General features: G+C 42.4%; 1 protein-coding gene across 12 annotated transcripts in view; it reads right to left on the reverse strand.

The window, feature by feature from the left end:
- AKAP13 (A-kinase anchoring protein 13) overlaps positions 1–19167 on the reverse strand; it is a 206436-nt gene that overhangs the window by 150990 nt on the left and 36279 nt on the right. For 11 of the 12 annotated variants that reach the window (XM_083870764.1, XM_083870765.1, XM_083870767.1 and 8 more), the window contains one exon: positions 7797–7893. The gene's annotated coding sequence lies outside the window, so the exon portion shown is untranslated. Of the gene's footprint in view, positions 1–7796; positions 7894–17677; positions 17915–19167 lie in introns of those variants that run through there. The other variant, XM_083870768.1, reaches the window with a different exon arrangement.

Below are 19167 nucleotides of genomic sequence, written 5' to 3' on the forward strand. Positions count from 1 at the left end.
AAAAACAAGCACAGGCAGCAGGAAGGGACACAAACCCCTCATGCCAAAGCAACAAACCCTCTTCATCCACTGCTCCCAGCTACCACTTAATTTGGCCATCATTAGGTGGCTAATTTCTTCTAGGCACTGCAGGCAAAGTGTGTATTGTGAGGACAAATCTGACAGGGAGGTCAATGTTCCTCCAGGCCAACCCATCCCATGCACGATCTGCAGGGCTGAAGGACTTTGAACACCCTGCAGACAGGAAAGCCAAAATGCCTTTTCTATTTTCCCATCACACCCTGTTCAGGATTGCTCCTTTTGGCAGTGGGTTTACATCAAATGCTGGTTTCACTGCCCAGCTTCTGTGAGCCCCCCAGCACACACTCCTGCCTGCCTGGCTTCATATGAAGCATATGTAAGAAAGAAAACACAGTGTCACTCTCAAGAGCTGTCCATCAATGAATTTATATTTATTTTTTTTTATCAGAAAGAATATCTACAGGATGGGCAGAAACAAAAACAACCACATTTTCCTCCAACAACTGAGCAGAACTGCAACAACCAGGAGGAGGAGGGGTATTTAATCCATGTGGGACAGCTGGGAAAGCCTACCTACCCCTTTCCCTCTCCCTCGTGCACTAAATAAACTTCATTTGTAAGTGTTTGAGTCTTTTCAAGCTTTTCAAGTTCAGTTTTTAGGTATTTTAAGTAAACTTCAGTTAGACGTATACTTCAAGTTTAAGCTTTGCTGAACTTTATCTGAATCTCAGCACTTGACCTTTCAATTTATCATTTTAACATTTGATTTTTATAAACTTTGATCCTTATTTGCAAAGCTTTACCCATGCACTCTCAGCTGTACTGAAGACAAAAACCAAACCCTAAAGAAAACCTAACCCAATCCTAGCCATAAAGAGCTTGTAGTTGCAGGCAAGAAAGAACAGCCAAAAAACACATGAAGAATCTGATGGTTACAGATGGCATGGAAAGCATTCCAGTAGATAAACAGAAATGCAGAGAAAGCAGGATGACTTTCCAGCTGTAAGTATCACAGCATCGCTGGGATGAATGCCAAAGGAGGATTTACTCTTTTTTTGATGCAACAGAATTTACTTTTTACAGAATTATCCTGCAATGTTGGTTTTAAGAGACCAAACTTTGATTTCAAGGCTCTGGAGTAAGACTTCACCAGGCAGTCTAAACTACATATATCTTATGGAAATTAGGAAATCACTATTGATGCAAGAGATCCAGACAAACAGAATTTCTTTTATATATTTCTTTTAACAGGGGCACCAATAACCCACAGTGGGGCAACCTGCCTTATAGGCAACCCTTTAGGCAAATAGCCCAAAAGTTGTAGAAGAGTTTAAAGAAACCCCAGGGTTTCCTGGGAGCACACATTCACCTCCCTTGCTGAGCTGCATCACTTCCTTCTATAAGGCTGCACTACAAAAATAAAACCAAGATTCCAAAACCACATCACTTCTGATTCAACAAGGCACAGTGTCCTCAAGGGCGCTCCTCCACACTCTGCTTGTACAAAATGTTAATTTATGAAGTACTTGGAAATATCAAGAGGATTGGGTTTCAGGCCCTACAGAGCTGCTGCTCTAAACTACACTAGATAAATAAAGATGGGGAAGTGGTAAGTGAGGGGAGCAGAGAGGAGACCAACTGCCCATATAGAGAGGAATTCCTGCTGGAGCCATGATTTCATGCAAAGAGAACTAAAATAGCAATGTCTTTCATAAGTTTATTGTTCTCCCCTAGTGTCAGGGGAATTGCTAAGATGGAATATTCCCCTTTTATTCTGAGTGGTATATGACCTTTATTGTGTTATATTACCCATCACCAATCTCCTTATTTTTTTGTTATAACACAATTATTTGAAAAAAGGCTCTTCTTCGTTTAGTTTGGGGCTTTGTGTTGTTTTGCTGTTTTTTGGGTTGGTTTTTTTTCACCTGTAGCAAAAACTCTGAAAATGAAAAGAAACAATGATTTGATGTTGGTTTTATGACTTAGATTTTCTTGTGTGGTCTTTTTCCTGGGTATATTCCTGCAAAGTTGAGATCTGCAGTAAGTTATTCTCACCTTGTGGTATTAGGCAAGACATGGGTTTGTTCACACACTCTGTTCCACAAGTTTCATTCAACACTGAATGGACACCAGAACTCACCATTCATAAAATGAATGAGCTTTCTAATCAGTGTAATCAGTGTACTACTGCCCTGTCCTTAAAACCCATGTGAAAGGAGACTGAAAAAAAACAGGACAAAATCTACAAACAGCTTTGACAGGAAAAATAAACCCATAGCTCAGTTCTTCAAGAATGTGCATGGAGAAATTTGTATAAATAGAGTAGCTGCAACTGCAGTGACTAAAATAAACTCTAAGAGAAGCACCATATCACCAAATGCAGAACAACTTTCTCTGCAGCTCTAATAATGCATGATTTTGTTTATCTGGTCAGAAATGGAAGGCTGGAGGCATTAGGAGAAGTAACCCATCCCAAATTTCTTTAGCAGACACACAAGGAAGTGATACCCTGGAAAGGAGAGGAGATGAGGAAACAAGAAACCACATTTCAAACATGAAGCAGCAAACAAGTTACCAGCACACTGCAGCATTGTGTTCAGTATCACAGCTGAGCCTAGAACTAAAAAACCTCCAGATATTTGTCTACAATCATTTGAATTTATCTAACTTGCTGAACATGAGGTTTTCTCACTAAATGGATTGCTTAGGAATAAAAATACATCCCTCATGCAGCATTTCCACAGGTGATACTGCTTCCCAGCTGTGTCCTATCTGCAAACAAAAACACATGCTGCCTTTCAATTACAGATAAAACCAGAGTTTCTTTCGGGTACAAGGAATGAAAAGGAGGTTTAAAAGATGTTTTGTGTTGGTCTGGATCTACCATCACTCTCCTCCTAAAGCACTGAGGTAACCACCTCAGGAAAACCAGGCACAGACAGATTCCTTTTCACAAAAAGAAAAGAAACTTCATAGAAGTTTAGAAAAAATAATTTAAAGAGCATATTTAATTCCAGAATCTGCCTAAAATCTGCTGCATTTTTTCTTTACAGTGTTGGGAACCACAGTACCACAGGCTGCAGCAGTGGGGGAGTTGCAGAGCTGAGCCACTTGCAGAGGGGCTGGAGCCTCCCTGCAGCACAAGCTCACACAGCGTCACTGATTTAATTGACTGATGATTTAATAAAATGCCCTGGATATAGATTAACTCGCTTTGCTTAATGTAGCTCAGCTTCCTGGCAGCAGGAACTGGCACCACACTGTTCCCTGGGCTGGGAGTTGGGCTGCCCAGGGCTGCACCCACCTCCCTCACTCAAACCTTTCCCATTACCCTTCCCAAAATAATGAAGCATAACACAAAGCTAAGAAACAGGCAAGCAGATACACACATACACAGAAAAAAATAAGCTTAAGCCTTATCCATGCTATAAGTCCCTAACTCAGCTTTGCCAGCCCTGTCTTACTCCAGAGACTAACACTTAGCAAAATACCCTTAGTCTCAATATTAAGTTTCTTCTTTTGGACCATTTCAATCTCATAATTGTCAAAAAAGTCATCACCTGGATTACTTCATTCCTGCCCAAAGCCTGGGAAGATATGAAACAGTGCTGGATTAACAAAAGCAGTACTTTTCCCATGTAGGAGAAGACAGAGATCCCTCTCAAATGTGGTTCCCTCCTCCATCCCTACACCCATTAGTAGGTATACAGAAAACAAACCTACAAAACTCAAATCACAGGAGCTCTCTCTTTCAGTTCATATGCCAAATTTGCAAATAAAGAAAGATACTGTAAAAGTTGGAAAAACAGAGAGTAAAAAAGGATTATTAGCCAGCTCTAATTATACAAACTGATCTCATCCTCTTGTCATAAGCCTCTTTCCTGTTTCCGGAATCTATTTGTGCTACAGAAAGACCAGCCTTTTGTAAATGTCCATGGGTCATCAACACAGAGTGATTAATTTCCCATTTTACAATACACACAATACTGTCAAGCAATTCACTTGTAATCCGATATAACCCTGCCCTCACTTGTAAATTTTTTCCTCTAACATATTACTGAAGACAAACAGTACTTAAGATACCGATTTGTAAAATCCAAACAACATTTCAAAAGGAGGCATCATGCTTCTATAATAAAATAAAAAATCACAGACCACATCTTCAGTTCAAGTAGCTACATCCTAATAAAGTTAAGACCTAACAGTCGACTTGAATTAAAGAGCAGCATGTACGCAAAAGCACACACATGTTTATACTCAAATTAAGTCCTCCAACAGGTTCTGGGGCAGCTGTTTCACGTATGCATGAGACTTTTATCTCAGGCTCAAATATTTAACTTCCAGAAATCCTCAGCAGACATTGTAGCTGCCTCCTCAAATGGGCAAAATCCAGTCTATACTTTCCTATACATTTTGTCATCTGAATACACGTTTTGGCAGTAAACTGTGGGGACGCCCTCAATCACAACCAGTTCGTGTTTGTAAGGGGGATTCCTGACTTTGGGGGTTTAACCAGGAACTCAATGAAAATCCCCAGGTGTCAAACTGGGTAGCTGAAGCACCCTGCAAGTTGCTGTTTCTCTCTGAAAACAGAGATGCATTATATGGGATGAGGTGAAGAATGGAGGGAGGCAAGAATAGGCTTTGGGGAGTATTTCACCTCAGTACATAAAAGGATAAACACAGTGGAGAGCTGTCAACAGAAAGGAGATGCCTACAGCCTTACATATGCACAGGAAGAGAGCAAAGCCTTTAACTGTTGATTCTTCTGATACACTTCTTGACTACAGCACCTGTCCTAAAGCCTTCTCCACTTCACTATTTTCTGACTCACAAGGCTGTGCTGTTTTAGGAACATTGCTGAGCAATGATGGTTTCAATAAAAGAAACAACATCCCCAAGCCCTAGAGCTGAGCAGTAAGGCCCTGCTTTTCTCTGTGCTTCCCAAACCACAGCACTTGTACTGCATTCCCAAAAACACAGGCTTGCAGTAGAAAACAATCCGTGAAGCCCCAAACACCACATACATTTTAATGCCGACAAATATTAAACGTTTCCTAGCATTTACAAACCAGGTAGTTACCCAATGCATATTTTAATAAAGGTATGCACCAACCTTAACTCTCCACAGCAGAGTTTTCCAGTCACAGGTTGAGTTAGAAAAAAATGGCATGAAGACCAAGATGCATGACATGTTTCCACTTGCATTTTGGTCTAAGAAGCTTCAGTGCTCAACATTTTAATGTGCTTTTCTTCTCTGAAGAATACATCAGATTCATTTTTCCCTCTAGGCTCCATTTTGCAAATGCTGCCACTGTGGCCTCAGGCAGTGCAGACTTACTCAGGAAAAGCCTGGCTGACACTTTAGTCCAGAAGAGGAAAATTTCATCAGAAACTTCAGGTTTCCTACAGGAGTACCTGTGCTAACCTCTCTCCCTGTGGCACAGCATGACCACATCTGACACTGCAGAATTACAAATTGTTCCTTCATAATTGCTCCTCTTCTTTCAACTCACAAAACTATGGGAAAATGTTCTTCTCAAAACATGTACTTTAGGCAATGAGAGAACATGCTCATTTTGCTGAGTAAAAAGCATCCTTTCTGAGGCACAACAGGCTCAAAAAACGCACCTCATTCACTTAGCAACTGCAACGATGGAGTCACTTGGTGTGGCATTCCCTGCAAGGAAAATGAGAGCTCTGCTCCCAGGACACTGTACTGCACTGGGAATATCCCACAGGAAGTAAAACCCCCAAGCAACAGAAAATATTACACCCCTAACCCAGAAAAGAGAGAATACTCATTCAAGCCTCATTATTAAATAATGAAAATCCAAGTAAGCACAGTCTGTACTCAGTTCCACTACCCCACCTTCTGCACCTGAGCCTTTCTGCAGCAGGCTCATATGCAAAACCTCCCTTTTTGCAGATATCTAAAAATGTTTCTTTCCACTGCCTTTACAAAGTGACCTTCAGGCTGGTCCCCCAGGAGATGAATGGGTTAAGTGCCCACAGGTCCCAGCTTCTCCAGTAAATCATTTATTACCCCAGCTCAGGGACAAGGAGCTCTGCAGAAGCGAGAGCCCACGCTGTGCAGCTGTTCCCAGCCAGGCAACTCTCCACAATTATGTTATAACACAGGATTAAGCTCGGGGAGTGGAAATCCGGCCCTCCATTGCTGATGGCTTTTTTTCTTTTTTTTCAAGTTATGCAGCTATTTTAAATGTTACAGAGCTCATTAACATGAAGTTCATTAAGCAGTAACCACTTTATGAATGAAATGAAAAGATTGTCATTATAAGCACAATTATGGAAATACTAGACCAGCAGGTAGAAAAAGGAAAGGGTATGAGAATGCTGCTTCTGAACTCCAAATTAGCCTTTCTTTTTTTCCCAGATCCTTCAGAGGAAGGAGGCACACCCAGAAATCAGACGTGAGGCAGAGGCTGGTTCCCAGGCAGCACTTCAGGTGAGAAGCTCTTGCTGCCTATGCTGGGCCTCCCCAGATATTTCACTGCTGAAGCTGAGTGCAAAAAGTCATCTCCCTTGGTCACCCCCAGAAAGGGTCTGGAATCTTCCTCAGCAGTGAGCACTGCTTGCTGTAACTCACCACGCTCCCCAAATTAGCAGAAAGTAAAGAAATACTATGACAAATCAAGCCACAAATTGCTTCTCTGCAGCTGGTGTCGTGCATTCCTGTTTTAAACGTGATGAACTTGGAGGACAGCTCTCAGCAAGCCACTTATTGATTCCTGATAAACCAAGTTCCATTCATAATCATGCCAAGGACTTCATTTCTTTCTCAAGGTCTGAAAATAGGTATAATTCCACTGCTCAACCCCACTGAAAAAAGGAAAACCCAAATAATTACAATACACACTTGTCTCTCTACAAGTAACAACGGTTTATGATTAATCCACCCAGCTGTTGCCACAGCTCAGTAACACCAAACGATTTGGATTCAGTCTGGTTAAAGCACTGGTCTTGTAGGCAAGACCATGGAAAATATGAGGCACTGCAGAAGGTAAACAGGTTAGGGACAGTGGGAGGAGAAAAGAGGCAGCTTGCCACGGTTTTCCTCCCTCCCTCCCTTGACAGAGCTCACACAGGGCAAGCACCCATTTCCAGGCAAGACTCTGGCAGTTTCTTTGCTTCAGGCTAACAGTTTTTACACATTCAAGTCTTTTTGGAGAGAAAGGGTGGAACTCCATGAGTCAAAACAGCTCCTGTCAGTATTGCAATAACCATATACTCGTTTTTAGGTCAGATCCATCCTGTGATCTGGCTCACCACACCGAGAAGCTGGTGTTAGCTGAACAACAAACCCAGAAGCCTCAACACCGCGACTGCTCCGGGGCAGACAGACCGACAGCCGCTGTGCCAACTGGGAGGCACCGCAGCCCTGATCCCGTGGAAATCCTGAGGCTGTAACCATATGCCTGCCCCAGGGACATGAAAGCTGTATCCTAAAATATTAGGGAAAAACAGCTGATGTTTTAAGTGTTAAGTGCTATTTTATACCGTGGCATCTGGTTGATACAGGAAGCAACACCACATAGCCCTTTTCTACTTCCACCACAAAGAGATTGTATTTTATGGCAAAGTAACTTGTTGGATTTGTTTATATTATTGTAATTGCTTTGATATCAGCATCCCCTCCTCCTGTCAAGGCTAAGCTTGACAAATGGCTTGACAATGGGCAAACCCAGTCTACCAAACCCCTCATCTCAATCCTGGTGTATACCTGAAAGAGCTGCCAAAACATTTAACCTTACTTTAACTGCATGAAGCAGTACAGGTGGCTCCAAGATGTTCTTCAGGTCGTTCCCACACCAAGCCGGGAGAAGTAGGGCAGGTCACAACACTCAGCTCCTGGAAGGGGGAAGAAGAAGAAGGAGTCACTAGATGCAAGGGTCAGCATGGCTCAGAGCAGTCCCAACACCCAAAATGGCACTGGAACACCTTCACCAAAGGGAATGGAAACCATCCTCTCCCTTGCTAGCCATGTGGGAGGCATGTGTTGCTTCCTGCAGCAGCCCCATGTGGTTCCATAGGCACACACAGGACAATGGCCACATTATGGACAGGGCTATTTATAGACACACGTGGGCATCTGGTACCACCTAAGAATAACTGCACTGTGAGTTGTATTTGCTGCTGTCCTGCTATTTGGTTTATCCCCAAAGCTGCTGATCTGCTGTCCATCACAGTATCCCAAACAACTAAGCTGGCCTTAAGTCCTTTGCATCCATCAACACATCCTCCCCCAGATAGACTTCACCAAACTCTTTGTGGACTCCCTTTTAGCACAATATTTTAACAAGAACAAAGGTAGATGATGGCAGATGGTGACCAGCAGATGAAGCCCAAATCTACCAGGACATCTCTGCCAAACCCTTCTGGGCTGCCTGCACCTTTCCACAGGCTGACTTCCTGCTTTGGGGCAAAATCTACACAGTAGATTCATCCACAGTGATGGTGTCCAAAGCATACCTAGAAAGAGCAGTTAAAGTGAATCAAATGTCAAAAAGTGAAAAATCCAGGGTTGGGCTGTAGTTTATTAAATGCTGTGTGGGAGATTTTATTAGCTAAATCAAAATTATCACAGTATCTCTGACCATCATTTGGTTACCACACCAGGAAAGGTTGTGGCTACACACAGACACACCACTGAACAAAAGCACAACACACCAACTGCCTCCTCCTGTTCTACCAGAGAGAGACTCTGCCCCTGCACTCTCCCTGTTGGGAAAACAGCCATAATCTGGCAATCTCACAGCCTGAGCCAACCTGCCAACCTCAAAGTGCAATTACAAGCACAGAAGTAACAATGGCAAAACTAGTTACCAGCTGGGAAATCAATTGTACTGTGTGAATTAGCTGGGGAACATACAGGACTGGAAGGTGAGGCACTGCACAACAAATCTCACTCCTTCATCTGCAGAAGAACTGCATCACCTCAATGCTGGTTTCACACAATGTTTTTTCTTAGTATTAACAGCTAAAAGTCTCTTTTATCCATTCTGCTGAGAAATGGAGAGAGTATTTTGCAAGGCACAGGGTCCTGTGTTTTACTACAAATATGTTTATTTAGACATGCACCAAAGAGGAAAAACAGAAAAAATTTTATCCTCTTAAAGTATAAGGACTGTGCATGAATTCCTTCATTGCCATGTCACGCATTTCTGAATTACATTCTTATGCCAAACTACTGGAGCTGAAAGTGGAATTACCTGAACTCTTAAATCCCAGTTAAGAGCGTACAAACACTCTTTGGATTCATTAACCAGTAAAAACCACCCTCGCAGTCACAAACAAGACTGGAACTTTCCTCTGGCATTTTTGTAGTGTTATTTTCAGGACCTCGATTTAGAAGATGGTTACTGTTTGATAAAGCAATGATTAACTATTTGCCATCCTGTGTTGATCTCCAAGGAACAGCTCTTTCCAAGGCACATACAACAACAATACAGTGGTTTCACTCGTTTATGAGACACAGATAACTTGGCTTTTATTACTCTATTTGTATATTTTGGCAGAGAAAGCAGGGTTTGCTGCTATCCCTTTGAACCAACAAGGACCGTGGGTATGGCTAACATTGCCAGGGTAGATAGTGAGCATGCTGTGAATCACTGCAGGTTTTTCCTCATCTCCACTAAGGAATGAGGGTGTGTGTATGGAAAGCTCACTTGGATGCTCAGGACCTGGAAAGTATTAGCAACTGGAGAAAATAAACTGGCCTAGCAATGAAAAACTAATATAGATCATAAAATTCTTCCTCACAGTTTTTTGTCTGGTTTTATTCTGTGGGAGTTTTCAGATTGCTACAAGAAGGAGGAAGTAACATTAAAAAGTCTGACATATTTTAGTTCTATATGTAAAGAGCCTGCACAATCAGTAAGGTTGTCCACACCAAAGTATCAATTCCCCAAAGAACTGATTTCTACTTCCCATGAAATCATTATGGGACAACTCCTGCATGCCTAAGCACACCCATTTCAGAAGGATTTCCTCATGGGGATTTCTCCTCCTCCTCCTTTACTGGGAAATCATTACCAAGTGTTGATGAACACTGACGTAGCTCCTGTTTTCTGTATCTTAAAAACATGGGTTTAAAAATTATGTTTCATGAGTGAGCTCATACTGGTTTACAAATAAAAACTACTCAGTATTATCACAAGAAAATGATGATATACAGTAGCTTTATAAAAAGAAATTTGGTTTCTACTTGGCTCTGCCAATATTCCAAACAATCTGTAACTCTGGATAATTTCTGCCTAAAAGGCCCTATAGCCACAATATCCCACAGTGCTCACTAAAGTAAATCAGAATGTAAAGGAGAGTCCTTTTGACACCTGCCTTTACACAATCTATTTTGCTTAAGTTTAATAAAAATAGGGGGAAAATCCCATCTTTTTTGTTAGGACACCATTATTTGATAGCAGACTGTTTATGGTCTTGCTCCTTCTACACTGAGACAGCGAAGGCAGAAATTACCCAGGCCACTGATGAATTATTGAAACACTCTTTATGAAGAAAGAATAAAAGAAAATTTAAGGACAGCTATTTGCAATTTTAAGAAGACAACATTAACTGGTCCTGTGGATTATATATGCAATTGCTGTAAGAGATAAATTGTTTTACCAAAAAAAGCTCAATAGCTTAGAGGTGATCTGCATCTGATACAACCTCAAGAGGTAGAGAAGTAAAGCACCAAAAGGTACTCTCATTACATTTCTAAATTAAATGAACAGCAGTGAATAACAGACAAAAAAAAGAAATTTTTCTGTGTTGATAATCTATTTGAGAGGAATAAGTTGGGGCTCCTAAATATGCTTGACAGAGACCCAACAAGTGGATCTCAGGGTTTCCAGTTACTTTGCTGATTCCTCCTCAGCAAACTCCTACCCTTCCCAAACACTCCCCAGTGCCTGGCACAGGGGAAACCACTCCTCAAATACACTCTTTTTTCCCTGCACCCAAATCTATTTTATTTTTCTGAGAAGTGTTCCATGTTTTGCTGGTCTGCCATCTGAGCACTTTGACATGTCAGACGAGTTATCGCATCATCTGGTTGTAATTGCCATTGTAAAGCTTTCAACAAATTCACAAAGCAGCACCAAGATGAGGGCACTAATGGTCTAGGAGATGGACAGCTGATTATTTGGGATTATTTGACACAGCTGGAACCTTTTCATACACAAGACACCCAGCCAGTCCCCAGTACCCAAACCAACCTTTGGGGTTTTTCTGAATTTTGGCTTTGCCTGCTATAAAACTCCCTCACAATTTCATATCAAAAACTGTCAAGGAAAATATTACTTCTCCTCCTCATCTCCCAAATGGATGGGTGTACCACTGCATGCTGCTGCAATCTTTTGCTCTGAATGCACAGCCTATACTTGAACACCATGATATTCTTACTACAGGACATCCTTTTCCTGCTTCTACTGCATCTCCCAGGAGAGACCTCAAAAGACCTTTTCAGAAGTTTGGCCGCTGGTCAGAACTGTATTTCCTAATTCCTTAGGGAAGGGAATCTGGACACACTCCTTGGACAACCAGAGGATCACACCCAGCCAGCAAGGGTTTAGGAAAGGCAGGTCCTGCTTGACTGACCTGATCTTTTCCTATGACAAGGTGACCCGTTTAGCAGATGAAGGAAAGGGTGCAGATGTTGTCTGCCTAGACTTTAGGAAAGCCTTTGACACCTTGTTTCACAGCATTCTCCTGGGGAAACTGGTTGCTCAGGGCTTGGATGGGTCTATGATTCTGCTGCTCATTGGGTTGAAAACTGGATTTCTGGGCTGAATCCATGGGCCGAGTGGGGATCAGCCTCTTCTCCAATGTAACAACTGACAGAACAAGAGGAAACTGCTTCAAGTTGTGCCAGGGGAGGCTTAGATTGCACATGAGGAAAAATTTCTTCACCAAAGGTTGGTCAAGCACTGGAACACCTGCCCGAGGAACTGGTAGAGTCACCATCCCTGGAGGCATTTAAAAGATATATAGAAGTGTCACTTAGGGACCTGTTTCACTGGTGGTCTTGGCAGAGGTGGGTAATGGCTGGACTTGATGACCTTAAAAGGTCTTTTCCAAGCTATACAATTACATGATCCTACATAAATGGAAGAAAAAAAAAAACAAACACAACATTATTTGCCTAAAATCTGCATTACTTTGGCCAAGTGTAAATACAGCATGATCCTCTAGCCATTGCATCAAGCTACATTTGTACCACGAAGAGTAGAGGGCAGATTGCAGCTCATCACATTTTGACACACACACAACATTCCACTGAAAGTAAATGATGGGTTTTGTTTAGAGAGCAGCATCTGACTTGCCATACTGGATGAAGAAAAGCCAAGAATTTTAAAACAATAGAAAGTAAACCAGCCATATTTCACATGTCTGTACACATTGCAGAACAAGCAATAATAAGATGTTAACTGCAATCCCATCAATCTTGATTACCAAGACATGGGAGACATATTCTTTCATATACACTGAGTTAACTTTTGAAACCCAAACTCTTTTGACAGTGTCGCCTTGAACATGTAAACAGAAACAGTCTCATGTAAAAGGGAAGTAAGGAAGCAATAAACCAAGAGCACTTCTCTAGTCACTCTAGCCCTAGACAGACACAAATTTTCTCTCTAGACCTTCGAGACCTGCACAAAACTGAAAGAAGTTTGAAGTTTGTTTTTTAATTCCACCAGCAATCACAACAAGGCAGCAAAACAAAGAGACCAGTGATGCTTTATGGCTCTCTTCCTTGCCTCTGGACACCTGGGTTCATAGACATCCCTTAGGCAATAACAAACAGCAACCTATTTCCCCAGGAGAAGTAGTGCCATGGGGACTCTGCAAGCAGTGAAAAACCCCTCACCTCTAAGAAAACGGTTCTGTACAAATGCTCTTCAAAGGTACACAAGGTCTCAGCGTTTAAAACTGAACTACAGAAAAACTGGAAAGAATAATACTTTTGTTGCCCATTCATAAAAGCAGGACTTGGTCCCGAAATTTGTTCTTCTTTAAACTGCAGCCTGTCACCATGTTCACCTTAACTAGCAACTGCTTCTTTCCAGACAGCCTTGTTAAACTACATCAGGATTGAGATAAGGACTTCAAACTGTTTCCGCAAGACCATCACGGCTGACTGTCTGTGGGAGATATTAAAACTGAATTTGTGGACAGTTTAAAATCTGTGCAAGGGATTAGCACTTCACTGAACCACCATGGTGAGACCACCACTCTGCTTCCTACTGGGAACCAGTATCAGACTGATTAGCTAAACAACAAAGCAAAGCTGCAGTAACATCTCAAGCCCTTAGACACTTCTAAAACTCTTTAAAAAACTCTTTTAATTCTGCCACAGGTTCTTCTTTTTCTCTCCTCTACCATGATATTCAGGTGACAATCATCAATGAGTTGTGCCTCTATCTAGAATGGGGCAAAGCCCAAAACAAACCCCTTCAGAAGACTAGGAAACAGAGGAAAGCACAAACAGTGAAGGCAAGGACTACTTTGGAATGGCCATCATCAAGATGACCAACACAGTGCCTCAAAGGCACAGGAAAATGCCACTTAACCACAGTTCCCCACTTAACAGAAGGGGCCTATTTTCTTTGAAATACTGGGTGCAGGCTGTGACAGGACATGCCAGACATTTCCTGGGAAGATGACAGGTCACCCCTAGAATGGGATATGGACCCTGAGAGAAGGCAGAGTGGTTAGAAACAAGATACATGTGAAAATTGCAGTTTGAAGGCCTGTCTGGTCCATCATTCTGCTCAAAGAAGGCTATGACATCAAGGTTGTGAAATTATCCCCATGGTGGTTTCACTGTTCAAAACTGTCCCAACCAATATGGCCTGTTTCTCAGTTCTTGTATGTAAAATTGAGCTAAATAAGGTAATTGAGCTCCATCACTACAGAAGGAAATCGAACTCACCATCAGTGCAACACATTCCTGCTCCAGACACGAAGTCTACACAATTCACTTGTTTAATCTGACTTTTTCCATGTACAAAGCTGATTTTCTTCTTCATTTCCATTCAGTTTACAAAAATACTCAACAAAATAAAGAAATAATTGTTTACTGTACTTAGAAGACTTGTGACAAAGAAGGGAACATGTACACGCTGACACCAAACACCAGCATACAACATGCACTGAGACATTAACACAAGGCTTTCCCCTACATGTTAAGGAGGCATCTTGGTATAAAATACAAAGAACAAATCTATATTCTTGTCTCCCACTGCAGCTCCTGCCAAGCCCAAGGTCCCTTTGATGCAGCAAGAATCCCTCTACCATGATGTTAAACAGAGAAATGCTGGGAGAGGACACAAAGGGACAGAAAATGACATAACTTGCCTAAGACTTTAGAGGTGGCTGCCAGCACAGTCTGTAATCTGGATGGTATCACCTCTCCACCCACGCAGCAGTGACGGTTCCCTCTTTCTTCAAAAGCTGTCTCCATCCCAGCCCGCTGCTGCCCGGCTCTGCCAAGCACCCGCCACGCAACTGTGACATTAAGTCATTTCACTGCTCGAATCAACATGTCACTGGAGCTGCCCAGCACTTAATTATATGAATTAGGAGATCTGTATAATGGTCCTAAACCAGTAATGAAAGAGAAGGTTTTAATGATGCAACAAAAACCTGCAACGCAGCACTCAGATTACGGGTGGGTTACACAACAGCTCAAACAATTCAGCGTTTACGCTGCAGACTTGCACAGTGCACATCACATTTTCCCAGAGCCATCATCTGACTCTAAGCACGTGAGATCCAGCCAAACACACCCTTCCTGCCTCCCTTGCACCAGAAGCTCAAGGATGATGATGGTGAGGCTGTTTTTTAAGCAGCAGTCATCCATATCAAGGAGAAGAGATGCCCAAAAGCAAGTCAGCCCTTTTCCCAAACTCACATTCAAACTCAAAAAGATTTATCTGAAGCCTGTCCTAGCAACCACTTGTATCTCACAAGTAGTGCTCGCTCCTCCCAGCACTAAGACTCCATTGCAGAGAGATGACATAACTCCAGTGAAACCTGTTCAGTTGACAGCTGCAGTGACTTTTGCATTGTGCCATGTGAGTTAACTCCCATCTGCAGCCTCATTTAAGAAAGTATTATGAGCACAGCTTTAACAGAGATATCACCCATGAACTGACAGTAAATAAGGTAATTTAAGTATCTGATGAGCACTCAGCATGAATTGTTCATATGGAAGAGAATGCTCCTACCCCAAGTTTTCTGAATGGAGTTTATTACTAAATAACCTCAAGTACTTCCAGATAGTATTGATTTCTATTCATAGCACTTATACAGCTTAAGGGAGAAACCATTTGGTTTGAAGTATTCTTTTAGAATCTATTGAACTTTCATGTCAATAAACACAATAGCAAATTGCAGCTTAGCAGGCTTATTTTACCTTTTTCTTTTCTGTAAAGTGCTCAGATGAAAAGCACTATACCAGCATCAGGGCTGACAAGTATTATTTAGATTTCAAAAAGCAGTTAAGTGCCATGGCAAATCCATATGTTCAATATCAAAGGGGTCATAAGGAAATTGACAGGACCAAAACTGCAATGGGGAAGGAAGCATCAGTTGGGAAGACAGCATCAGCTGGGAAGATGCTTACCAATATTTGCACGTGCTTGTTCAAACAAAAGCCTCAAGAAGAGATGCTGTGTCTTATCTAGAAACTCTTTAAAATGTCACCACTGTGTCACTATTCTTATTAGAAAAATGCCATACCCATATTTCTCTGTCACCTGTAAAATACACCATTAATTCCATTAAATCCACAAGGGTAACTGTTCATCTCCATGTGTTACCACTCCTGCTCACTTTTGCCAAGGCAGAAGGTAGCACAGGGTGCTCTTACAAGCCATTTGCAGCTGCAACAGATCTGCCTTTACTACACCAAGGCAGGTGGCTGGAAACAACCAGCATGCAACCACAGAGCATCTTTTACCCTGCAAACCCTTCAGCAGGCTGCCAGATTTGCTTTCATACAGCTAAACTTCTCTTTTCTCTCCCTCTAAACAAAAAGACTGTTTTCATTCAGCTGCTGGTTTTTTTCCTCCTTTACGAATGCAGACACCTGCAACAAATTCCTCTTTAAAGAGGCAGATCACAGCAAGGCACTGTATTATGAGTAGAAAAACAAGGGATATTATTAAACAGCATCAGCACATGGCAGATTTTACCCAGTACCCAAAGAGCCCACGGCATGTAACTCCAAGTGCATGCCAGGGGAGGAAGCAAGCTTTGGCCACTAGCAACGAGATTCCAAAAACAAGTCAGAAAACACTCATATAACCTCTGTCTCAAAGTCTGACATCAACTACAACCTGAGATTAACTGAGCCTGTTACTGGCTCTGCATTCACGCAGCACACTGAAATCCTGGAGGTGCCTGAATCCTCCCATGTGTTTCACACACAGGCTGGCCATGGTAAGACCTGCTCATTATTTTCTCTGCAAAGCACACTCCTCCCCGTTAATCAAGAGTTACAACCAGTCACCCAATTAGCACTGTGATGACTTCACTGCCAGCTGCTAGGCATCCTCAGAAAAACAAAAACAAATTACATGAGGGCTACCGTCACTTACCAAATCCTACGACAGGTACACCAGGCTGTTGGGCAACTTTGCTGACGTACCTGCCCAGTACATCAGGGACTTGTTCCCCAAGCATCCCCTGAAGCAAAGGATCTTTAGTCACAGCAATGACAACAGTTTTTACCCAACAGAACATCCTCCTCCTCCTCCTCACCTACCCCAAGCAGGTGCAGCTTTTTTGCTCAGTGAAGGAAAAATAAGAAGTTAAAGCCAACTAATTGTCAGGACACACCCTTCTCCCAGTGCACCTGTAAATGACCACTTGTGCAACAGCACCTGAGTGTCAACAGGACTGTGGGCACTACCCAGGCACACACACAGCAATCAAGCAAAGGCACTACCCGCACTTCCACGTGCACACAGGGTTTTCAAGTGCCTATCTACACCTATGCAAGTGGTGATTCACCTCTTGCAAACCCAGCCTCAAACTGTTGCTATCTCCTCTTCTCCTGTACTCCTGCAATTGTGGCTAATCCTCCAGCCAGATGTTGCCTGCCTTCTCCAGGACTTGACTGTCATTCAGCAGAGCACTAAACAGAGTTGCCTGGTAACAAAACAAAAAATAAAAACTTAATGAAAAGCAATTAAAACCCCCTGACAGGTTTTCCTGAGGTGGGAGGGTGTCTTCAATTGCACCCACAGTCTTTTCAATACAGTGTGTGTAGCCTCATCAGTACATTTTAGCATCAGGGAAGGTTTTGCTCCCTGCTTTCATTGGGCTGATCACAGCCTGCTTGTGATAACACATTTTGGTTGCCATCTGACCCAGAAAAAGACTCTCAGAAAGTATCATCTCTGTGCACAAAGTGCATCTTGCAGAGGGCACAGGGCAGTTTTTCCCAACTACACACAGATATTCACTAGTTTGACCCCAAAACAAAAGTTTTAACACTACAGATTTAATAACCTACCTGCTAGTCCAAAGAGCACTAATAATTCCCCTACTTGACAAGAGAGAGGAATAACCCTAGCAGTAAAAGTAGTGCTCTGTAAACTATCATTTCATGGAACAGAATTCCTACCTGTGCCCAGATTGACTGGCCCTCAATCAAATGTCTAAACCATGGATCCAGTTGTCTGGTCTTGGGGCACAAGGTTGCTCAACACTTCAGTTACTGTCTTCTGAAGGAGAACATTTTAAGACAGGGATCATACCACAGTATTTAACATTATTCTTATACTTTGAGTCAAATGCTTTTATTCTCTATGCTTTTCATTTGCTGATGCTTGAGCTGTCTTTTTCAAGATAATAACTTTACTTTGGGGGACTTTTTTCCCCCCTCCAGCTGCCCTGCCCTTAACAGCAGGAGACTTAAATCTACACATTATTCCACATAAAACACCTGTTCTAAACAACGTTTTTTGATCTATATTTACAAAATGCTCCAATATACACTTCATTAATGACAACTAAGGGCATATGCACTTCTTCCACAGAGTGTTTAGGATTAGAAAGAGTTAAGCCATGGAAAGCAGTGATACGCTGATGCAAATTTAACTTTTGTGTCTTCTATCCACAAATAATAAGAAATAATATGCTTTGGATAAATGAATAAACTCTGCTGTTTCTACAAACAGAAAATAAAGACAGCAGAATTTAATGTCTGCTCCGAAATCTAAACAAAGATGGGGTTTAAATGAAGAAAAGTATTCTGAGAAATTCACAACACATTCCCTGATTTTCTTCCTAGTGATTTCAAATAATCATTCTCACCCCCACCAAAATCAAAATACAAGGAGTGCAAGCCTACAGCACAGGCATTTAGCAGTAGAGGTTGCTAGAGATCACAGACAACCCATCAGATCCCAAGAAGTGGTCGGTGCCACAGGTGAAAAAAAATGCTCCTTCACTGAGAGGCACAGCCTCACAGAAAATCTCCATCAGCCTTTTGAAAAGGGAACAGATCTAACAGTTCTTGGATCATTCAGAGAAACCTGGCACTGACTAGTACTGGGAGGACACAGCTAAACTTCAGAGGTGCTCTTGTACAGATGACCACCAAGCCTCCTCCAGTGAAGGATTCCGTCTCTAGTAAGGTTTCAACAACTGCTTTATGCCAGCCCCAAACAGTTGCCACTAAGAGATTTTGTTCACCCCTGAGTTGCCACCAGCCACACATCAGCTGCTTGCTGGGCCAAGGCTCAAGCAGGTTGACACCCATGTTTCCTTTAACACGTGAATTTTCTGCTGGAATGGGTTCCCAATGTGGGAGAAGGGTCTGAGTGCTGGGACATCCCAAGGAAAGCCCTGCGCCTGCCCCCCTCTGCCATCCCTGTGTGCTTGGAGGGGAACCAGCTGGGAAACCCGGGGCTTTCCCCAGGGACTTACTGGAAGGGCTCTTCTCTGAGTTCTCAATTCCTCAGGGTGAGGCTCTTTCTGACATCTAAATTCTCAGGGGTGACGCAAGAGGAAGAGATCACCTGAGAACTTCAGGTGGAGGAAGGAGAGGCAGCAGAAGCCGATTAATTCCTAAGCAACAGAGATGTTCCCATGCAAACCTCCAGAGAGGCC

Source organism: Zosterops lateralis, assembly GCF_965231275.1.
Source record: "Zosterops lateralis genome assembly, chromosome: 13".
NCBI lineage: Eukaryota > Metazoa > Chordata > Aves > Passeriformes > Zosteropidae > Zosterops > Zosterops lateralis.